Source organism: Rhipicephalus sanguineus, chromosome 1, assembly GCF_013339695.2.
Source record: "Rhipicephalus sanguineus isolate Rsan-2018 chromosome 1, BIME_Rsan_1.4, whole genome shotgun sequence".
Classification (NCBI taxonomy): domain Eukaryota; kingdom Metazoa; phylum Arthropoda; class Arachnida; order Ixodida; family Ixodidae; genus Rhipicephalus; species Rhipicephalus sanguineus.
Window position 1 is genome coordinate 202,058,541 of NC_051176.1, and position 24,963 is coordinate 202,083,503.

The 24,963-nt window shown below is 46.6% G+C and overlaps 1 long non-coding RNA gene across 1 annotated transcript in view; it reads right to left on the bottom strand.

Annotated features, from left to right (window-relative positions):
* Positions 1-16,896: 16,896 nt before the first annotated feature.
* LOC125757016 (uncharacterized) overlaps positions 16,897-24,963 on the bottom strand; it is a 28,309-nt gene continuing 20,242 nt past the window's right edge. The window contains exons 2-4 of the long non-coding RNA XR_007415002.1: positions 20,291-20,512; positions 17,960-18,224; positions 16,897-17,170 (exon numbers count right to left, since the gene is read on the bottom strand). This is a non-coding gene — a long non-coding RNA (uncharacterized LOC125757016). The remainder of the gene's footprint in view (positions 17,171-17,959; positions 18,225-20,290; positions 20,513-24,963) is intronic.

Consider the following 24,963-nt stretch of genomic DNA (forward strand, 5'->3'; position numbering starts at 1 on the left):
CCACGATATGATTATGAGGTACGCCGTAGTGGAGGGCTCTGGAAATTTCGACCACCTGGGGTTCTTTAACGTGCACCTAAATCTAAGTATACACGGGCCTCAAACATTTTCACCTCCATCGAAAATGCAGCCGCCAGCCTCAGGAATATGTACCAACTAGACCCAAATGAAGTTTTATTTTAGTGACCAGGATCGACGCCTGCAGGGAACGCGAGCCGCGACTCACGTTTCACTGCCAAGCGCCGTCTTTATTTTCTTCTCTTGAGGTTGCGCGCTCTCCGGTTTTGTTCGCCGCCCAAGGAAGGCGCTGCACGTTCTTGGGACAACGCGAGCGCAAGAGTCCGAGAGTGACTTGCGTTCTGCGCATGCGTCCTGGCGGCTCGCAAATTTCTTGGGTCCCCAATTATAAAGCTCTTTAGTGTTTCGCCGGAGTTGGGATGTGCGCCTCCGACTTGTGCTTTGACATACAGGGCGTGGTCGACCGTGCTCGCGCGATTATCTCTTGAGAAGGAGTTTTGTACGTCTTGTGCTTTCATCGCAAAGTTTGCGTTGAAGCTATATATATATAGACCGCATGAAGGTCACTTCGCTCGCTGCAGCTAAAGCCCCTCCATGCGTTTTCCGCGGGCTAGGTGCAGCCAGGGGTGGATCCAGGTGCCATGTTTGGGGGGGGGGGGGGGGCAGTTTCTTCATCTGACCGGGGGGGGGGGGGAGTGGTAGGGTAGGGATGAGGAGAGAGGTAGAGGGCGGGGACCAGATCCTCCTTTCTCCTTTTATGTAATATGGTAGCCGAAGCAACTTGATAACGGAGGTGGGCGACAGGCACTGCAGGAAGGGTTGGGGGGGAGGCTGACACAGGCTTTGGGGGGGGGGGGGCGATCGCCCCTACCGCCCCCCCACCTCTGGATCCGCCACTGGGTGCAGCCGGCGGCAGACGCGATGGAGGGGCTTTAGCTGCAGTGGCCGCGTTTGCGAAAGGAGTGAGCTGCTAGCTATAGAAGAGCCATAGTAGGGGCTAGCTAGTTTAAGTATAACAACTGTGACAGTTCAGGCTCTTCCTGTCCATACCTGGTCCTGTGCGTTCTTTAGGGCCATTGTTTATATGGAAGAGCTGTAGGGCGTGACAATTTATGACACGGCCATTTCTTAAAATTGCAAAAAAAACGCACGTAATTTGAGATAATCCCCGAAATTTAAGACCCCGTATCGAGGCGATACCGATACTGAGAGCACGGGAGCGCAGGAAATCAGTCAGCTTGGTTACGTCAGACCGACAGCTGAAGTGACAATTGTTGAAAAAAGGCGCGTCGCAGCAGGATATGGAATGCAAACACGGCAAGTCGTCCCAAATATCCAAATGGCAGTCGCGAGCCGGCGGGCGCGCGCGCCTCGACATGTCCACGCTTGTTTCGTGACTATCGCGCCGGAACTGCATGGGCCGTGATTCTCGGCCCGGGCCCGGAACTTGTTCAAGTTTACCCGCCTGAACCCGGCCCTGTGACTCAAAGCGAGACCCGTGCCCGGCCCGAACACGAGAAAAAATTTCGTCCGGCCTGGCCCGGCCTGACCGGGCCCGACAGGGGCCTGAGCCACTAGAACATGGAATCGACAACCAAGGTGTTTCAAGTTGCAAATATCTACGCTTTGTTGACGCTTGTTTCGCTATCAATTATAGTTTAACATGCGGTAATTTCTTGTAAAAAGGGGCTCACGGCGCAAACAGTTGAGTGGACATACTGGGTACAATGAAATGTTTGTTCGGCAGTGGTATATACTGTATACCTATTTTTTCTGCAAATACAATGGGGATCATCAAGGGCGTTTTGTAGCAGATAGTATAGCAAGGAAAGTGATTTGCAGCATGAGTTCAGTTTCGATAAGGAGCGCAACAAAAAAAAAAAAAAAAAGGAGGCCGAGAACAGAGCGCTCTCTTCGCTTTGTTTTTATTGCACTCTCTATTGAAATGTAATGCATACTCTAACGAGAAAGCCGATCGTGCATCGTTCTGGATATGTAGCACCTGTCTTTAGCATAGTAGCCCCTTGCTACAGCAAGAGAAATACAGGAAGAAAGCCAAATGTATTACCTTGTTGTAAATACGCCAACATAGAGATAAAAGTTATAACGAACCGCGTGCACCACGTGGGTGTGTTCAGATAAGATCGAACACGAGGTCCCGGTCACCATTCCCTATTTTTATGAAATTTAGTGTCGGCCTGGGCATTATATCCAGAACAATGGCTTAGAGCTTAGTTCTGTGAAAAAAAATTTGCTCGCCTGAAAAAAATATATATATATAAGTTCTGGCCTCAAAAAACACTTTTCCGTCAGTGTCGCCATTTCTGAATCTTGAGCGCAACTGGGGAAAAAACGGTGCCCTTCTGGGTCACAATATTTATTCCAGTTAAAGAACAAGTGAAATACAATCTTATGAGTCTATTATTTTCCTTACCTGTCGAAGCAATTTTGAAGAAAAAATCATAAACATGGCGAATCGCGCAAAATAGTCCGCATTTCAGGAATTTATTGCTCCAAGAAAGTTCGACTGGGATAATAAAAATCGGTACATATTAACTTTGATATTTGCGCTCTCTTTTAAAATAATTTTCGTGGTTTTATCGCGCGCCGTCTCACTCCATAATTGTGCTGAAACGTAAGTGACATGTCCAGCAATCTGGGACATAGAGTACTGCGGCAAAGTCGACCCTAAGGGGAAGCGCTCGGCGTAACGCTATGGAGAGCGTTCTTTAAAAATTGATTACTGAAGAATGCCTTAATTTTCGCAAATTGCACTTAAGGGACTTAACGCTGACAACGTTCTTATGCTGTACATCGCGATTAGTTTGAATTCGCCGGCTGGATGTTTTTCCCGAGACACTTTCGTGGATCCGCTGAAAATGCATGGGGTGATTTTTCAAAAGTTAATTGTAGCGCAACGATCATGTATTCGCTAATTGCACTCTAGTGGCGTGTACAGTACGACAACCCTTCCATGTGCTTGCAGTTTGGTATGATTGCGCTGGCTGGATTTTTTTCCCGAAGAGTTTTTCTAAATTCTACTGCGGGAAAGCAGCCCTACAGGGGTAAAAAAATGCCTGTCGCTAAATTGATGAGAAAGTGCATGTTGATCACGTTAAAACTCAGAAAAATCTGCAGATGCGATGCACATTATCACGCTGACGTATAGGAAATTGGTAATAGTAATAAATAATAATAAAGAATCTAACAATTTATTTGAAATTTATGGGCGCAAGCTCACAGTGTAGAAGCACATGTATTGTATAGATGGTATTTCAAGGTATATAGTTACGATCAGACGATAGATCATAATTTCATATAATGGATTTCTACTGCTCATTTTTATCCTTGATTAGTAATCAAGATTAATTACTATCTATTAATTATATGCAACCTAGTGTTCAGTGCTGTCAAACGAAAAGTATCCGAAATGGCGTTGTAGCGTTTTAATATTAGCACTGACATCTATATTTATTTAGTAATCATGGTCATCCTCATAATGGTATCTATCTATCTATCTATCTATCTATCTATCTATCTATCTATCTATCTATCTATCTATCTATCTATCTATCTATCTATCTATCTATCTATCTATCTATCTATCTATCTATCTATCTATCTATCTATCTATCTATCTATCTATCTATCTATCTATCTATCTATCTATCTATCTATCTATCTATCTATCTATCTATCTATCTATCTATCTATCTATCAAGCCGCCTACGACCTTGTGCTCTGTTGACCGTTTCGTTAACGGGATGTGCACCAAAATTGGTGTGGCATCACGTGACTGCATGACGAACATAAATGACAGGTCATAAGGTCAAAATCTTGACATGCATATCATGAACGGTATCATTTACATGCCACGGTCTTGTCCTCTCCCTGCCGTTTCGTTAATTAAATGTATACCAAAATTGGTAAGGCGTGACAAGAGTGTAGACGAACATAATTGACTGGTCGTAACGCGCAAGTCATGATATCCATGTCATGTACATCATGATTTACAAGACACGGCGTTGGGGCGCTCGCGGCCGTGTCGATAAATGAATATGTGCCAAAATTCGTATGGCCTGACATTTCTGCATGATGAACATAAATGACAGGTGGTAATATCAAAATCATAAAATGCATGTCATGTACGGCATGACTAACATTCCACGCTCAGGGTGCGCTCGCAGCCGTTTCGCTAGTTTGATAGATACCAAAACTTGTATGGTGCGACGTGACTGTATGCCGAACATAAATTAGAAGTAATAACATTAAAATCATGACATGTATGCCATGTACGGCATGATTTACATGCCACGCTCATGGTGCGTTCGCGGCCGTTTCATTCATTGGATATATACCAATATTGATATGGCATGACATGATTGTATAAAGAACATAAACGACAGGTCCTAACATGAAAATTGGGACATGCATATCATGTACGACATGACTTTCATGCCGCGCTTATGATGCACCTGACGAATACACCGCCCATAGAAACATCAGCCAACTGGTATGAGGCCCTTTCTAAGGCGAAAGCCTTAGGTGTCTCATCAAACGTGAAAATTGACTGCCGGCGTCTTCGAGATTTGGCGACATGTGACGATACTTCGCGAGACCGGCGACGGCGTCGAAGGATGCAAAAAATGTAATTAAGGGTCTAGAGTCACGTGATGCTCACGTGAATATGCGCGTGCCTGTGTACGTGCGTGTACGTGCAGTCAGCGTACCAAAAGTCACATTACCTCAGAGTAACATGACGTCATTAATGACGTCATTCTGTGACGTCATGATGACGTCACAGATCACCAGATTTTGAGACATCGTAGTGGCGACCAAGGTCAATGTAAATAGGTCGCAAAAGTCGGAACGAAAAATGGTCGGAAACCTATTGCGACAAACATCCAACACCCGCGTGACGATTATAGCGCTACTAGGTGAGGGGGGGACAAATAATGAAAACAAACAATTAATTAAGCGTTTATTTTCATTACTTTTAATTTTATTTGTCACGAATTAAATTAGTAGATTATTTTAATCAAAGTTTAGTCTTGGGTATGTGGTTGAGTGGCCAATTTGTTTCGTTTATTTTCAGAAACAGCGGGCACATGCAGGCAGTCTGGTTACATGGGCCAACGGTTTTGCGCATTTTCAGATGCAAATGGCGTCGCTCGTTTTTGCGCAGTAGGTTTGTGCCTGTCGTCCGTAGGTGATTTCCTCGCATAAGCGTTGTTTTCTAGTCGTGGTACTTGGCAGAAGGTAATATAGCCCATCGCAGCCATCGGGAACCGTTTCAGTGACTGTGTTTTGCCAGCGCACGGCCGGCGTGCTGTCGCCCTTCGGGACGATGAGTCCGCCACGCTACGCGAAGAAACGCTGCGCTGTCTACGGATGCAAGAGCAACACGTGTGCAAGGTTTGTGTGCACGTTGAATTGTTATGCTACTTCTGATTTCTGTGTTATATATTTCGGGGTAATATCCTGTTCAACTGCAATATTTCGCCAATAAAATACACCTTATTTATCAAATCTGTCTTTTTCGTCTTCCCGTTATCTTGCAGGCTTCCATTATGGAGCCGTCGTAGTGATAAGAAAAAGAACGTGCAGCTATAAAAAAAAAAGTAAGAAGCGGCGCCCTGTCAAAAAAATCCATAAATTCGCGCCCATCGCGTTAAAACGTGACGCCATTTCCGCTTCCGGTTGTGACGTCATCTTTTTCTTTTTTTTTTAATTCTGTTTGTCCCCTCCTCACATAGATGGCGACTGTTGCAACAACTAGCCACAGGCTTGACACGTGGGCTTCCACGGAAGTTACGCTACCAGTTTACATATACCTTGGTGGCGACATCGAAGGACATCGTTGCTTGGTCAAGGCGGGCCAATCACGGAGGCTCTGCAAAACCTTGTGAGGAGCAGAGAGCTTGCAATGCCTCCGATCCTGGAGGCATGTTCAAAACCACCTTTAAGGGAAGCTCTAGAGCTTTTACAATTCGGTAAAACATTGTTGTTAAGAAGGACCAACATTATTGTCGACAATGGCGTAATTTTTTCCGCTGTTTTGGCAGCAGGAGCTTTAAAATACGCAAAAGAAAAGTTCGTCTTGCTCCGCCCACGCGAACGCGCCGAAACTAACCGGAACTACGTCATCGTCGGTAGCTTTGGCGGAGCCGCGCAGCACAGTCGTATCTTCAACCGTGGCCTCCGTGACTAGTTCCGGCTGCGCGCGTTTGTGGAACTGATCGCAAGGCCATGCTTTCTTTAACTGTGCTGATGTTTCCAATGACACGGCACGCCGAAGATGACGTCACCGCGTTCACTCAGCATCTCAAGAAGCCCTGCGGCTGCAGCCGCGGTTTTTGCCAAGAAATGCTATTTGCGTTCATCTGTGAATTATTACATTGGTTTTCGAATGCAGCAGGGATCAAACTATGATTACACACTCCAAAGACATTTTTTAAGTGCTTCAGCCTCCCTTTAAGTTCGGAAAGCTTTTGAATATGGCGGGGGAGGGGAGGATCAGCACGTCGACCGAGAATAAAAAGAACAGGAAAATGGATTTCGCCTTCGAGTCGTCTTAGGCGATTGCATAAGGAACCCTCTGAGTATTTCCTGTTCAGACAACCTCTATAGCACACCTATTCGGTGCCTTTGACTACGCTGTCGCTCATCTTCAAAAATTCAGTCATGCGATACTACCAATAAGCACTTCACAAAATTCAGAGGGCAGTACTAACATTTATTAGTCCAAAGTCGCCGACATGGGTCACTGGGGGGCAAAAAGATACGCCCCGTTGAACACAACCACACATTTATGCTTCGTCGTTAACGCGGGAGTGTCACACACTAAGCTTCGCCGAAATTAAGCTTAGGAATGTTCTATTGCAAGCATAAGTGCAAGCATGTGAACTTTTTCAGATTACGGACGCTCTTGCTTCGCGATGAGGTATTCCAGTTACCACGGCGGATGTTTATTCCGCCCCTCCGATCTTGCTTCTGCTCCTTAGGCTGTCTTCTGGCGCTGCTGTTGCACGTGAAATGTTTCAATGGAGTGCATTTTACTTCGTGGGATACGAGTCAAGCAATTTATTCTCATGGTATCAGGAATTTAACGCAACAGCGTTAACGAGTTCGTTTCGCAGAAATTCCGGTGTCGGCGTCGGTGACGGCGTCGCTGGTTGTGAGCGAAAAATGATGCATCTTGTCCGTGACCGAAAAATCGAGAAAGACCCAAATAAAATAAATAATAAAAATCTTCGGTTTCGAGTGAGAATCGAACCGAGGCCGTCTGATACAAACAGGTAATCTACCGCAGAGCCACGCTATTTCTTGAAACGTCTTTGACAAAAAAGAACACTACATAAATAATCGAGAAAGATGCAAATAAAATAAATAATTAAAATCTTCGGGTTCAAGTGAGAACCGAACCCAAGCCGTCAGCGTGGGAAGCACGTGTTCTACCACGTGTTCTACTGCTTCGAAAAAAAAAAGAACACTATATGAATGTCATGTAGTGGAGGGAGTCTCCTTAACGCATGCAATATTGCGTGGCAGACGCGTAGAATCGCACCAGGCGTCAAAACATGTGAATTACACGATGAGTGCGTGTTTTAAAGGCCCACTTGTTACAAAGCGCTGAGACATATTTAAGCATCATCATCAGCAAAAGCATCAACACACTGAACAGCTGCGTAAGTTCGCGTGTTCCCGGTACGGTACGAAGAACTTTATTTAAAGATCCGGAGAAGTGCCACCCCTTAGGTGTTCCCGGTAAAGCTAAAGAAACAATCCCGGTAAAGCTAAAGAAAAAGATGGCTGATCCCTCTGTCATAGGAATCGGTATAACACGAAAGTGAAACGTGTCGTCCCAGTAGCAGTTGATTGTTTATAGTGCATTGGTATGTCAGAGCTTGTACAATGTCTACTGTTGTTTGGGAGACATAGCACCGCTTGATGTGGACACACTCACGTTGACACCTAGTGGCACATCACCGTACCTGCGACTAACGCCCATGATCATGATTTAACCCTTGCTGCAGCTGAAGTTCTTAACATATATGTGGACACCGCATATGGTGAAACCCGTGCATATATGGCATCAACGGGCACATAATAAACACTGAAACTTGATATGCACTCCTTCAAAACGTCGTGAAACGAGAAGAGAAACGCTACGCGTATCGTCTCTTCTAGCGTGGCCGTTAATTCGCACAGGGCGAGCGGGGAAAGCGTTGCGACAGCCAGGCGAGCGTCGGAGAGCTGTTTGTCGATATGGATGGATGCTATGAGCGAGGCTCGGGCTAAAGCCACCCCGCGGTGTTTAAAACGTTGAAGACATCACATTTCCAGTGTAAACGCACCATTCCAGTTTACATTGGAAAAAACGGCGCGTTTTTTTTTTAACCTGGTGGCACACATCTCACCGACCCGTTATATAGAGGACGCCCATAGCATCCATCCAAGAGCACTGAGAGAGGAAAGTGTGAAAGTTAAAAGGCGCGTTCATGTAGCCTCCGTTATTTGTTTGGCGGTAGCTCAGCGGGCTAAACTCCTGCCAGCCATCGTCGCGGACCGAGAGGTCATGGGTTCGACTCCTGCCATCAAAACTTCTTGACAGTTTTTTTTTTTGCCATTTCATGGCCTTCATTTTGCCGACGTATTTCAGTGACGGAAATACGTCATGAAAGTCTCAGTGGACCCCGGCATAAAGCACTTTCGTGTTAGAAAATAAACAGGAATCCGGTGGTTGTGCTGCCGTTCTTGCACACAATAACGCAAAGATTAAAAATAATGGCTTCCCGGTGCGATGGGCCAATGATATTCTCGGCACCCAAAAAATCGATAGGTTTGTGTCTAAAATTAACATGTAGAGCACTGGTAAAGACGCCCGAGAAGCAACATGTAACGTCAAACGTGTCAAGTGATTTGTTGAGTGCAAGGAAAAAGTATACAGTTTATAGGATTCCTCTGTCCAGCGGCTCATTATACATTAGACAGACGGGCAGGTGCCTCAACGAAAGGCTACAGGAACAAAAGAATATGTGTAATAGAGTTGCAATCGAGGGAAATCACGCTCAGCGCTGATCTGCCTGTAAGCGTAACCCGAATGTCAGTGCCAAAACTATGTTGACACAGCAGGAACCGAATTAAAAAAAAGACAATTGTAGAAGCGTACGCTATGCCGTCGGGACAGTTTGGCGCATGCGTGAGCTCTCCGTCCGTTGCACTTAAAGACAAGCAAGTTGCATTTCTAGTGAAACAAAGATTTTGGTCGCCGTACATCTTTCATCTTGGATTCTGACTTGGCATTTTGGTAACGTAAATTTCCAAGAAAAATACAAGGGTTTTTACAATTGTTAGCAATCACGTTTGCCCATGCGCGGTTTGCCAACAGCGCCCTATCCTCTATCCTTTTATGTTTTTACCCACCCCTTCTTGTCTACTTTTAAATCAGTTGCTGGATGCGCTTCGTCTCATCGTTCGTGTCTGCCTTCTTTGTGAACTTTGAATCGCTGACTTTTTCATCCATTATGTTCTAACTAATCCCTACATAAGATCTTCTGAGAGGGTAAGGCATTGCGTAGCCATCTATAGTATGATATAGCAAGTGGGCCGGAAAGGGATGTGATTGTGAGGAGGAGTGATATGTGGGGGTGAGGAGGGGAGAAAGGATGAGGGGAGAGGGTAATCATAGCATAGCAATGTATGGAAAAGTATAGCAAGGGGTGAGAAAGAAAAGTGAGGATGAGGAGGAGTGATTTGAGGGTAAGGAGGATGGCAGAGTGTAAAGCATAGAATACACTTGTATATTATAGTAAAGCAAGGAGCGGGAAAGGCAAGAGAAGGTGAAGAGGAGGGAAAGGAGGAGGGTAATGCAACCAGCACCGCTGTTTCCTCAGTCTTCGCACCATAGTACGGAGCTGCCCCAATGTTAACGCGACAGCGTTAAAGAGCTCGTTTCACAGAAATTCCGGTGCCGGTGTCGGCTTTGGCGGCGGCGTCGTTGTCCGTGAGCTAAAATTCGAGACAGATGCAAATAAGTAAATAATAAAAAATCTTCGGCCTGTCTGAGCATCGAACCCAGGCCTTGTGCATGACAAGCTGCTGTTCAACCACGAAGCCACACCAGTGCTTGAAACTGCTTCGTAAAATAACGCGATAAGAATGTCATGTATTGGGAGGGGTCGCCTTAAAATATGTAGGGTAAGGCGGTGCAAAATGCCACAAAAATGTGAAAATAGTGAATATAATTTTTTATTTCACTTGTTACGCACCATAAAACATCAACGCCCGAACTTCCTTTTGGTTACGAGGTATGTGCTACATAAATATGGCGATGTTGGGACTGTTGAAGTTTGAAGTTTATTCTAACATCACGAAAATACACGTGACATGGTTCATAAGTATTACAGAAGGAGGTCCCGAAGTAAACACTGTCAGAAGGACCTCCTAGCGATATTGTATTGATAGCATAATGAAAGCATATTAGAAACACGAAAAAAAAAACAAGAACACAAAAAAAGAAAACAAAAGGTTATTTAAAAAGAAAAAAGTTTATTTTAAAATGAAAGAAAAAATGTCAGGCCTGCGCAGAAAGCGCAGCACAGTCACAGCGATAGCTGGAAGAGCGGCATTTCTAGAGCCCGTTGTAAACTCTCTTGGGGCTACTAATACAAGTACACTAGCAAGGTACCCACTACGCCATAAATCAATATTTGTGAAATTGGGAAGCACCTACAACGCCATTACTCGTCATTGTGCGCAGAAGCGAGGTTCCAGCTACACATATGTAAGGCATTATGTGCACTTTGTTTACGTGACGACTGATGACGATGAAGAATTGTGGCTCAGCCCTTTGTAATGGGTTGGAAGCTTTAAACGGCTCACCAGTTACGTAATTCGCATTGTGTGACGCCCGGTTGCTATTTAACTATAAATCATAATTTCTGTGAAGTAGGGAAGCAGCCACTATGCCATTTTTCGTCATTCAACGGAGAGCCGTGGTACCCGCTAAAAATATCTAAGGCATTATGCGCACTTTGTTGGTGTTGTGCCTGATGACGATGAAGAATTATTGCAGAGCCCCTTGTAGTGGGTTGGAAGCATCCAACAGCCCACTCGTTGCGCAATTCGCATTGTGTGACGCCTAGTTACAGAATTCGCGTTGTGTGGTGCGTGGTTGTTATTTCACTCTTCTACCACACTAAATTACATATGTTAATGTGGTTTCTTCTTGACATGAAGCCTGTATAGCGTTTTTTTTTTTGCAAGGCAGTTCCAAGCACCGGCATGGCTCTGAGGTACAACACTGGGCTCCCACGCAGAGGGCCCAGGTTCGAACCCCATTCCATCCTGGAAATTTTTTCTTATTTCGTTTTTTTTTTCTTATTTCGAGCGATAGTGGTTACGGACACCGGCGGCGGCGGCAGCGGCGGCGGCGGCGGACAACTACGCCACCAAAAACGGCCGTTGAAATGAGCTCATAACAGCTTTCGCTGTAAAATGCACCAGGTGCCTCACTTTACCCCAATCTGCGGAGCAAAGCGAGACGCTGCGTGGGGCGAAACGAGACGGTGTGAAAAAATTTCATCCCTTCAGTTCTTACACCACAGCACTTGAAATTCACTCCGTGGGCCCTCACGCAGTCTTCATGAACACAGTCTTTGCACTCCACGCATTGAATCAATACAGAACCCGGCGCTGTGTTACTCCAAAACTCTGGAACAACATTCAGTTCATTTTTCAAGTCGTTTTCTACCCAGGAAGCTCTAGATTATATCCTGGTGCACTTCCGCACCATCCTAAACAAAAGAATATTATACATAATGAGCGTAAATAAATGGTTCACTCAATAAGACACTCTCTAAGGCAATTCAATGTCTTTTTGTCGCATTTTGCCCCACTCACATGTCCATATTCCAAAAATATTTCCCCTTTGGCCCATGGCACCGAATGAACTAAACTTTTGGGGGCATGTACCTAACAACGTAAATATTTGCGTTGTTGGACTGACGCCGGAGTAGCTTCATGCACGCATCAGAATTACGCCCCTTTTCGGCGGGTCACGAACACACTGACACTGCTGACATCAGCCGCGCAATTTTTCCCGCGTGAACGCTGTGAGCGATCGTCCACTTTTACACAAAAACGTCGAAAACTACCGGCACCTATCGCTGAAATAGAGAAACGAAGAAAAGGTACCTTTTGTATTAGCTGTAGAGGGCGGCAAAGTCAAAATGTCGCGTTTTGCCCCGCGTCTCATTTTGCCCCGCGTCTCATTTTGCCCCGCCTTACCCTAATATTGCGTGGCAGAATTTTAGAATCGCGCCAGGCGTCAAATTATCTGAATTGAGCAAAGAGAGGGTGGTTTAAATGGGCACTAAAGGCAAAAAAAAATTTACGTCAGAGTGAAAGGTCAATGTTTGAGAACGCCTAAAACGTCAATATTATAAATAGCAGTGCTCTAGTAATCAAGAAATTAAAGGGAGTGTCTACCGCTCGGAAAAATTTTTCTGATTGTGGTGAAAATGAGAAGATCGTTCGTGGCATCGGCGGCAACGAGCATGCTTTTGCCCCACAAAAAAAGGAATTATATTTTTAATTCGATGTTGAAAATCGTGAAGGAATGACCGCTAGCGTCACCCAACAGCGATGTGGTTCAATCCACTGGTATGACAAGAAATCCTCGAAAGTAGACTCATTTTGCTTAAAAACAAACATGTATAACGTGAAATTGTATTTTACGCACTTGAGGCACCTTGCGGTTGCGTCAAAGAGCAATTTTATGCCTTTTTTTTCCTCACACATCCAAAAAGGCGCCCGGTGGCGCTGCTTGCGGCGCCGTCTTCGATTTTTTCTGCTTCAACTCATGCGCTATGCCATGCGGCTCTCCGCGCTGGTCGCACTGCACCGCTGTATTGTTGATAGGATGTCTCACATGTCCTGCGCTGTGAAGGCGCGCATATATTGTCTCTTTTTGATGAATCGACTTGGCTTGGATTGCGGCAGCAGAGCTAAAATAAACGCATAGACTGCGATTACAGAAAAACAAGTGTTCTGTAATCGTATAATAAGGCATTATTTAACCACTAGCGCGCTGAAAACCACTGTTACATTCATAGTGTTCAGCGAAAATAAAGTAATCCTACAGAAATCAGATGTGCTTTCGGTTTTAATTTTTACCGGCACAACAATCGTCATCGCGTCCACCAACCAGTGTTGTGGGCATGTTTCACGCCAATGGAAGAAGACCGAACGCAGATGGAAAAATTCTGTTTTAAAAATTTCTACTCACTGTCCAGAGAAACCGCTGCAAGGTTGGACACTTCAGACGGTACGCTTTCTATTGCGGTACAAAACAGAAAAGCGATGAAGGACGGTAGACAGTCCCTTTAAGGTAAATGTAGGACACTGTATGCGCCACCAGCGGGACGTTTTGGAACGAGCCCGATGGCTTCAAGAGTCCCGAGTACAAATTATCACTAGTAGTCAAGCTACTCATTATAAAAAAGAACATTCCGAGATTTGCAAGACGTTGTGCAACACGGGTTGTGCAAAAGTTTCGTTTTCGCCGGGCTGCGCTCCACTCGCGCGGTCGCGTGTCAGTGGTAGTTTCATTACCGCGTACTGCTGTGTGTGCCTTGCACGCTCATGAAAGTCGCTCTAGCGGAAACTCCGACAAAAGGCCGTGGCCATGCGATGTTGTGTAATGTGCCCTTGAGAGCAGAAACCACGGCGTCGGCTGCCGGGCAGTAAAGGCGGGCAATGTTGCGCAAGGCAAATGCTACGTTAGGCCTTCTCAGGCGTATGATTTGAAATGCGCTAACGCTGTGCGGACCACCGAAACCTGATTTTCATTAAAAATAAGTATTTCCTTGGCACGAAACAAGCACTGCGAGGTTTCTGACACGCTATTTCAACAATCAATGTCGTCTTAACATTTGCCTTTAGTGTCCCTTTAAAGCTGCCCAACCATTACAAAGTACACAGGTGCGCGTGGCACCTAACTGACGCGTAGTGAGTACTTCGGAAATTAGCAAATAGAAGAATAATGGCGTAGTGGGCGCTTCGCAACTGCACTTGCAGTAGACATTCTAGGATAGTTCGAAACAGCCAATGTTACGCGCACGAACGTTCCTTTCCGCGCGGCACGGTTGAAAACGATGTGCACGGGGCCCGATCATGCTGTCGCGTTCTACTCTTGAAGGCGAAGTAAGGCTCGCTTCACTACGTCTATTGTTTTGTACAACGTAACTAGAAGCATTGGGGCGTCATTTTATCCATGCAGAAACATATTTCGTGTTTCCGTGGGTGTAATGAGTTTGAAGGGCATGATTTTCGCAGCACCCTACGAGCAAGCAACATATTGTGTACAAAGTCAGCTTACAACTAGAAGCCACTGCATTTGCAGCACAGAAATCAAGTAATGAAATGGGAAATTTTTATGGTTAATTTTAACCTGAATACTAACATCTGTCTTTCAAAATCTTTGAATGTCCACCCATACCTCTTTACAAGTACCCTACTTTGCTGAATTTCTGTAGTTGATCAGCCATCTTGATCTATTCTGGATTCTACATAAACAGCGGTCTACAACACCTGTCGTTTTATTGCCTATCTGAACCGCTTCGTATTGACCTGTTGTGAAAATCATTGTTTTATATGCTTAGTAAAACTGCAGGAAGCTTTCCTCTTTTACCATGCTCAAGTTGTCAGTGCTATATCGAGTAGATCCGTGAATTACGACGTGTTTGGAGCTCTGTTTAACAGATGCTAGAAATACGCATCTTGACAGCTTGCAAATCAGTTTTGCGGAACCCCGCAAGGCAGACCAGGACGAATATTTCGGCGACTTAGAGGATTTATTTCTGAGAAATCCGTATGGATTTCCTTGTGGCTTTGTGCTACAAATGGGTGCTTGTCTATTTTCCCTTTCTCATTTTGACAGCTTGGTAGAAAAGAGTAGACTCAGGTAAATTTACAAGTAAACAATCAGAAAACAGTTCTCGCAGAGTGTGCCGAGAAATGCCCTTGACTGATGGGGCCGTTGCCTCACTGAAAAGGGAGAGCGATGGGAGTTGAAACATTGAAGGACCCTAAAAGCGGTTAAACCAGCTCAAGAAAACTGGCGGGTGACTTCCCGCTGAATTGATAAAAAACGCAGGCCTGTCGTGATGGCGATGACAACCTCACTACTGTAGGAGAGGGACAAAAGAGAGACGGACGGTCGCTAGAAAGCTCATCTGGATCAGAGCCACACGAAAGCCAGGGACTCAGTCTGTCAGTTATAACATGAAAATACACCAGTTAAAGAAGTTCTGGCCCCTATTCGCGACCAACCTGAACGTCATACTGTAAAGCGCCCTTTTAAATAAGAAAGTAGAAAAAATCACAACAAGAAACTCCCGCAAAACGTCCACATTAACACATTCATTGTTATCATGCGAGCGCGACAAATCACTATAACTCCGCTTCTACCTGACCGATTTCAAAAATTTTTGCAGCAGTCGATTCGTGAGGCAGTAACGACGCACATTCTACACGCGGTTTGCTGTGCGCGCAGGACGAATCTGGCATATCCTCAGTCAGAGTCGGACAAGCGCCAGCAAACGAAGTTTGCTGTGCGCGCAGGACGAATCTGGCATATCCTCAGTCAGAGTCGGACAAGCGCCAGCAAACGAAGTTTGCTGTGCGCGCAGGACGAATCTGGCATATCCTCAGTCAGAGTCGGACAAGCGCCAGCAAACGAAGTTTGCTGTGCGCGCAGGACGAATCTGGCATATCCTCAGTCAGAGTCGGACAAGCGCCAGCAAACGAAGTTTGCTGTGCGCGCAGGACGAATCTGGCATATCCTCAGTCAGAGTCGGACAAGCGCCAGCAAACGAAGTTTGCTGTGCGCGCAGGACGAATCTGGCATATCCTCAGTCAGAGTCGGACAAGCGCCAGCAAACGAAGTTTGCTGTGCGCGCAGGACGAATCTGGCATATCCTCAGTCAGAGTCGGACAAGCGCCAGCAAACGAAGTTTGCTGTGCGCGCAGGACGAATCTGGCATATCCTCAGTCAGAGTCGGACAAGCGCCAGCAAACGAAGTTTGCTGTGCGCGCAGGACGAATCTGGCATATCCTCAGTCAGAGTCGGACAAGCGCCAGCAAACGAAGTTTGCTGTGCGCGCAGGACGAATCTGGCATATCCTCAGTCAGAGTCGGACAAGCGCCAGCAAACGAAGTTTGCTGTGCGCGCAGGACGAATCTGGCATATCCTCAGTCAGAGTCGGACAAGCGCCAGCAAACGAAGTTTGCTGTGCGCGCAGGACGAATCTGGCATATCCTCAGTCAGAGTCGGACAAGCGCCAGCAAACGAAGTTTGCTGTGCGCGCAGGACGAATCTGGCATATCCTCAGTCAGAGTCGGACAAGCGCCAGCAAACGAAGTTTGCTGTGCGCGCAGGACGAATCTGGCATATCCTCAGTCAGAGTCGGACAAGCGCCAGCAAACGAAGTTTGCTGTGCGCGCAGGACGAATCTGGCATATCCTCAGTCAGAGTCGGACAAGCGCCAGCAAACGAAGTTTGCTGTGCGCGCAGGACGAATCTGGCATATCCTCAGTCAGAGTCGGACAAGCGCCAGCAAACGAAGTGTTGTTGTTGTTGTTGTTGTTGTTGTTGTTGTTGTTGTTGTTCAGAGGTTCCCCTTACGCCAACCTGTTCTGGCTGAGCCTGGAAGAACGACAGTGACGCACCAACAACCGCACGCACCTTTTAATAACTTTTCTGTAATCTTATACACGGAAAACATGGCAGGTCAGCTAATGTTCTAGCCGGCTAACCCATCCATGAACATGGTCGTGCTACTAAACAAACAATAAAAAGACCAGCTAAAAAGAAATAACGCAGTACAAAATAATCCTAAATAATCACGACAAAATATGTACATATACGACGTCCGGCGTATAAATGTTGCTCAGAGTCTAAGGGCATATCCAATGCGTACAGGGTGGTCACGCATTCGTTCGCGTAAGCACTCGCTCACATGGCGGCTGCCTTTAATCGACGCTTCTTCCCCGATCTGAGCGACTTCTTCGAAGCAGACGCACACCGCAGGAGCCGCTCACGGAATCACCTTCACTTTCGCCGACCTCCAGCCTTCTCCTCTTCACCCTAATTAAGTGCAAAAAAAAAAAAAAAAAACCACAAGACCTATTAGTAAACACACATGTTCAGGTAAGTGTGACAAATCTAAGCTTAGTTGAACTGAACGTCCTTCAAAGTGTGATTAAACAATCAACACCAGCATTTCTTGTGCGCTATCTTAGTCCTTCCTGCTCGGAATATTCACGCAGCACTACTACGTAACACAAGCTTGCACTGGTATGCGTTCAGGGCTCGCACAACGAACAGCTATCGTTACGTCCGCCTCAAGTTCTGACGTCGTATGGTCCTAAATAGTCTACTTGACGCTACGAACCAACGCGTTCTTCGACTTAAACCCCTATAGTTCTGAACGAATAGTAACCGTCACGTTGTGATGAATTAGGCGCGAAATACTAATGCAGTCACACTGGAGAAAGAACACAGTTCTTTTAGTTGGTTTTGTGTTGCCAATTCATCACGACATGGAGCTACACCCGACTCACCCTAACGTCTACGCTACTTCCGCACACGTCAAATTCAAGCTGCAGATGGTTGGTAATTGCCCAAGCAACGACATTAGTGCTTAAGTTATTACGGAACTGAAGGTATAATTTTTGCGCCCAGTATTCCCCTAAGGTGGTAATAGAATGTAGACGGCAGGAATTTTATTCAGTATGCATCATTCATTAAGAGTTTCAATGTGCAAACTAATGAGCACACGCTTTCGCAATTGAACAATTCAAAAGCCGTAACCACACGCAAGCAATTATTGGTCCTCAATAGATAATATACACCTCGGTGAATGTATTTACGCACCAGCATTTGATAGTCCTTGAACTCAGCTGCTCTTGGTCCACCGGTACTGCAATGGTTGAACATCTCGATTGCGGTGAGAACGCGCAACTCGCTGACAAGCACGCTCGGTCGTGCAGAACACTTGATCGACAGAACCCCAGAGTACCAGATGGAGAAGACACCAAGTACGCTGGTATGGGTAACCGAGCCGCTGCGAAGCATTGTCGAAACAGCTGAACCCCTGGGCAGCGCAGGACACGTCGCGAATTCTGCTACTCTCCGGATCCTGCGAAGGAGACGAGCACGCATATTTCTACAGTGGAAAGACAAAACCGCACCATTGCTTCTATAAGGAGAAATCATGCTATACGGTTTCTTAACAAAACTCCTTGGAATTGCAAGCCAAAAACCTTGCATTACAGGACTAATCTTTCGATAACAGTCATGTTGAAAATTACCACATTGAGCTCTTTTACTGCAGGAAATTACTTAATCGGGAATGGCTAAGTAAACAGGTAAGGGAGCTTGAGATGTGCTTGAACAACACATAGTCCTCCTGCAGGAAACGGTTATGTCAGCAAACGGTCGTAATTGCCATGGGATCTTCCATTCCATGACTACCGGCAATTTGGGAACAGACTTTGCGCCCACACCAAATATTTTCGTCCGTTATGTAGACGACTGCTTCAGCATTATACAAGTGTAAGACGCAACAAGTCTCCTGAATCTTCTCAACACCATATAAACAGTTCACTGCAGAATAGAAGCTGGATAACATCCTTTCCATCCTCCACGTCTGCGTGAGTGAACAGGAACAGACTCTCGTTCGGCGCCCGGAAGGACTCATACCGGCTATTCATGCCATCAGGCTTGCCAGAAGCCTTCCGCTGTTTTATCTGTCGTTTTATCGAAAGCCGTCTCAAAGCAGGCCTTCTGCAGGGCGCACCGGTGTTCCGTCCGTTCCAGGTGTGAGCGAAGCTCTAAACCGCATGTTTACATACGACATTCACAATCCACGCGTACCGTTCAACAAACTGAAAAATCAGCTTGCTAACTTCGGGGATCCGATACACAGCGAGAATTCCCCCTTTTACCATGTGCAGTACCATGTGCAGACTGCAGCTACATCGGCGAAACTGGCAAGTTCAGGAGGATATTGAAGGAGCGTCAAAGAGAAATCGGCAACAAGAAAGCATCGAACGTCCTGGCTGAGCATGCAGACATTCACGGTCACCGCATCGATTTGGATGACTCCAATACAATAGCTAAGGAGAAGGATCTCGCAACTAGAATACTTCTAAAATTTTTATTCAGTCGACAACACCGCCAACAGGAACAGTGGAAATCTGTCCGCTGACGACACCAATTCGCTAAGTCATATTTTAGTATAACAGACGTCTTCTGCCTGCTTTAGCGTGATCAAGGAACCCTTACAAGCCCGTAAACGTCCCTCGTGCGTTTTTGCCTTCACTTGGTTAGTGACCGCAACTGGATAAAGGTGGAAAAGACGAAACTCATGCGCAAAAGCATTAAACAAGTCCTCAGCCTAACCCAAAACACGAGTATCTCCCGAATCGACCAACTATGCATGCACAACGACATCGACGAATTCATCGAGGCCGAGACTACGGCCCAAATGGTCCGCCTCTCCTCCTCCAAGGCAGGCCGTCGACTTTTAAACGAGGCCGGCATGTCCCCCACACCACTACCTTGAACGCTCAGTAACTCTCCCGAGAGATGTTCGAGATACCTACATGGTAACCCCATTCCCACGAAACGTCCACCAACAGCCCAACAAGGGCAGACGCCTGCTCCGGGCTCGCGCGATCCTCGACCGCACCGCCGCGATTCGCGACTCTTCCGTACTCGTCGATGCGGCGCAATACGGTAACTCCTCCACCGTTGCACTCTCGGTAGTAGATGGCGACGGAGCCCTACGCTCAGCCGCCTCGGTTAGACTAGCAACGAGCGCCATAGCCGAGCAGGTCGCCATAGCTTTAGCGATGATCGATCCCTCGCACACCAGCGTCTTCAAAGACTCACGCGCCGCCATTCCGGCTTACGAAACCGGCAATATCGCGCGTGACTACAGACATACAGTTTAGTTTAGCGACCCCTTACTCACCTTCTACGAAATCACCTCTCAATATCGTAACAACAGAAGCCAATACCCCTAGCACACACAAAGCTTGAACGCGCGCAAGCGGTAACTTTTCGCATGCTACAAACGAGATCGTACCCATCACGTTGCCTACTCGGTCATTACAACTCGGACATCACTCCACAATGCCCAGATTGCACAGAAATTTTATTGTTCACTCTCGCACATGCTCTGGCAATGTCTGGCGTTACCTCGGGGACCAGTCACCAGTTAGTTCGACTGGGAAGAGGCACTCAGTAGCTCCGAGCTCCACCCCCAACTCAAGGCAGTCTGGAGGGCCCAAGAACTGGCGGAACGCCACCACGTTCCCGCCCCGACTCGGGCGTCGCCTACGGTAGCGGCTGCCAGGGTGTCCCTCGTGGATTCCCCGGCGGCTTAAACTCCTCAGGACTTGTCAATAAAGTTCTTGATGACTGTCGAAATGACCACGCAAACCATACGATTATTCGGAACTCTGAAAATGCGTCATATTTATTGCAATCGTCCTAAACGTATCAGCATGTTTCTTTAAAGATACACTTTTTGCCAGCTTACAGGCTCGCACTATTACGAAAACACGTCTTTTGTACAATATGTAAAATGCCACACCTTTTTTACTCCATTGATCTTATGTAGAACACAATACTACGCAAGTTAGTCTAATGTGAACTTGTAGGCCATGACGGAACTACAAGCATGGCCTATATTATAACACTGAATAGCGACAAGCACTAGCCGGACTAAACGCTAACAAGACAAATACTACACGCATAGCCGAAGACTCAATTAAAGGGTGTAACTTTAGTCATGTAAAACAAGTGCTACAATTTTCGCTACGGACAAAAGAAGGGGGAATTTCGCAGGCCTCGTTTTTCTTTGTTAGACAATGTTGTGTTTAACAAGAAATACCAGCCCTTAAAAATTCCCTTTTCGTTCATTCGTAGCGGGATTCTCGTTATGGCCGAGTTGATGCCACGTTGTGTCTAACAAAGACAAACGAGCCCTTAAAAATTCCCCTTCTTTTAGAGGTGTGCGAATAGTGAATTTTGAAACCAAATCGCATACGAATCGACTAGTGATGACACCAAATCTAATCCTAATAGAATACTCTAGGGATAGTTTTCCAATAGTAAGACAACCATTTTCAGAAGTCCTACACTCTACAACATTTTAATTTAAACAAACATTCACAAACTTTCACCCAACAACATTACGGTTACTTTTAACCGACCCTAATACCTCGGTTATGAATACCGAGGTAAGCTCGTATACAGCAGCGACCAGAGCCTTCAAAATATTTCGCAACTGTAGGTTTAAATACAGCAGTGACTACCGTAATCATGGTGACACTTAGTCGCTTGCTTCTAAATGAAATTGAGACACCACGCCTACAGCTAAATCTGTCATAAAACTGAGAAATCTGACATTACAACATGGGCCTCTGCACCGAAAGCATCAGTGTTGAAAGCTGCATCTGCAAGAACAATTTACGCAAACAATTTACGCGTCTGTTGGCTATAGTGAAGCTGAACGCAGCCGTAGTCCCCAACGTCAGTTATTACAAGACGAAGACAGGAAGCGATTAATGCGATGCAGCATAGTAAAAATTGAGTAGGAGTGAAGTTTTAAGAAGAAAAAAACGCCTTCATCCGGTATTCAATTTAGCATAGGTAATCTCGCAAAATGTTGGGCTGCGTGCGTATTGGTAATTGTGTTCTGGTTCTCCCGTCGGTGCTGATTATTCGAAAACTATTCGAAAAAAAAATCGCGAAGCTTGCACTAAGCCGCGCAAAGCTTGAAACAGCGAAACTGGACATTTCTGAAGACTTGTGGGAAGACGTGAGGCGTTCGCTTTCACACATATTTTATTGATGCTTTTTCTCCGATGGGTAACCACAGATGCTGTCTTCTTGCGGGCCTCCTCTTCTCTCGCGCTAGGCTCGAACGTGCGGAGAGCCCCGCCGCGGTGCTCTAGTGGTTATGGCGCTCAACTGCTGACCCGAAGGTCGCGGGATCGAATCCCGGCCGCGGCGGCTGCATTTTCGATGGAGGCGAAAATGTTTGAGGCCCGTGTACATAGATTTAGGTGCACGTTAAAGAACCCCAGGTGGTCGAAATTTCCGGAGCCCTCCACTACGGCGTCTCTCATAATCATATCATGGTTTTGGGACGTTAAACCTCAGATATTATTATTATCGAACGTGCGGAGCAGCTGAGGCGCAACTTGGTCGTTTTCTCCGAGACGCTGACGACTCGCCATAGACTAATCTGGTTGCTTCAGCTTCCTCTGGGCCTTAGCTAGGTGATGCAGGTTGTTTCAAGGTCGTTGCTAGGCTTTAGTTAGGTGATGCTAGGTTATTTCTACGCTGATTCTCAGCGCAGAGAGTTTCGAGTTAAACCACAGACGGTTACGGACGACATGGATGTCCGAACTCCAGAAACAAAACTCGCGCCGAAACCAAGCGTTCGCCCCTTTCACATATCTACGGGCACGTCATCGTTGGTGTAGGCTGTTACGAATGGGGTAGCGTGGCCCATCGCTACCGCCACCTTTAGGTTCCGATGTCGTCCCTCAGGGCTCGCTGCTGGGAATACGCGTCGTTGCATCCCTCCTCTGGGACCGCTGTTGGGACTCGGGTTGCGTGGCCGGTGCGAACACGGGTGTGTATCGTGCTCGGAGTAGTCAGTAATGGCAAGGTGAAGAAGGAAAAGATTTTATGTACAACTATTTACATACTTTTGCTACCAGGCAACATGACTGCCAGCCCGACCACGTCGGCTGGTTCGACTCCGTTCGAGTCGTTCTCCTTCTCGTTCTTCCTTCCACGGACCGGCACGGCCTTAAATCGTCTAGCCGTCCATTGTCCTGTTGACTGTCCGCCGGTCGCAGGTGTTGGCTCCTATTCAAGTTCTCCAAATTGCGGCGCGCTGCTAGAAGTCTCAATTGCGACGCGCTGCCAGAAGCCGCACGCAGGTGTTGGCTCCTATTCAAGTTCTCTAAATTGCGGCGCGCCGCTAGAAGTCTCAATTGCGACGCGCTGCCAGAAGCCGCACGCAGGTGTTGGCGTCCTCTTCGTATTTTGACCGTCCGCCGGCCGCAGGTGTTGAACCTCCTTTACACCGCAGGAGTTGAGCAGCCTTTCCATAGCTGGGCAGCTTTGAAGAACGACTGGCGTCAGTTGACGGGGCCGGCCGGGTGAAGACACCGTTTTCCCCGGATTGCAGACAAAGCATGCAGGGGTTGATCCCTGCTTCCACGTTCGGTCAGGTGCTCTGGCACAACAGCACCCCCGCCACAAAACAATGCATCAGGAGGACGAGCTGCTCCACGTAGCTCGGCTGAATTGATGCGGCCGGACACCAGGCTCATCCACGGCTCGAGGCGAAGCTCCCAGGATCACTGCTCCGTGACATTCCATACGAACACTCAGCTGGCACGGACTCGAGGTTCCTGAGGATAAGACGAACTCGACAGGGCAACCATTGTCAAACTACACCCAACGCTGCAAGTGCCCTCCGCACTCCCTCCAATTGCCAGACATGAATGAAACAAATCCTACTGATAACTAACGTTTCCGCTGTAAATAAAACAAGGAGAAGTGCGCATCACATGGCGACAAGCTCAACCACAGACCTCAATTTCAGGTGTTGTTAAAGAAACAACTCCGAGGTAATTCAAGAATTGTAATTGTACTAAAGCTGCTTAGGCATAGAAGGTAAACAACCAAGGAAGCCAACGGAAGCTCAAAGGCTACAGTAAGAACACAACATGGTTCTACTAACTAGGAACTGAAATTGAAAATAAAGCTTACACGCTTCACATAAAACAATGTTAAACTACCTTTCGCACTAAATGCTCTTGCTAACTAGTACAAAAACAAAACTAAAACTCAACCTACAGCTAGCTCTGTTGAAACAAGTTTCAACTACAACGCTAGAAGATTACCCTCCAAAATATAGACACTACATAGGTCAAAATTACTGCCTCTACAGTAAACACAAACAAGTAAAATTCGGTCACGCTCGCCAAACACCACTCTTTCACAATTAGCGGTCGTAAAATCTTTACTTACGGCTAACGTGCCTCAATTTACGCCGTCCGCTCACTCTCGTGCGGGTCATTGCTTCCGCATGTTATTCTTAATATTGCGCCACTAAAGCTAGACATGTTTCCGTGAGCACTCTGTCACGTTGCACCCACATCAGGAACTGAATTCGCAAACGACACCCGTAATTGCACGTACTAGTGCCACTGCGAGCTTCTACTCCGCGGATGTACGACTAACCCAGCTCTACTCTTGCGGTCACAATTCTCACAAACAACCGAGTGACTCGCTGTAACCTTTCCTCACTACATAGAACGCACGCGAAAAGAACAAAAAACAAACAAAAATAAATTTTGCGTGGCTCTACCAAAACTCGCACAAAGCCTAGCCTTGCCTATCCTTCTCGCAAGCTCTCAGCTTAACGCCTAAGGTTCCGCTAACAACTCGTGGGACATCTTGACTTACTAGGAAGCTCCCGAACGGCGCACACAAAGCCCTGCGCCGGCCTTTCGTGTAACTGCGCACGTGTCATACGCCAACCGCTTGCGGGCTCCCGCTAAGTGACGGAAACAGCAGGCCTCAAACGCCAACGCTAACTCAGCGCACGCCACTCGAAAACCGCCCAATGTTTCCTTGCGTCCACGCATGACACGCAACGGAAACGCCACAAACTCTTTTCGTAGTCAGCTGACGTAACCCTATTCAAGGCGCTCATCTCTTAAAGCCCTTGACTCGCTCTGATACGTGTCACTAACCATCTGATAGCTAACCGCACAACGCATATCGGCAAACAAACAAAACCATAGAGCGCTTAAAGAAAACAAAGTTGAATAACAGCT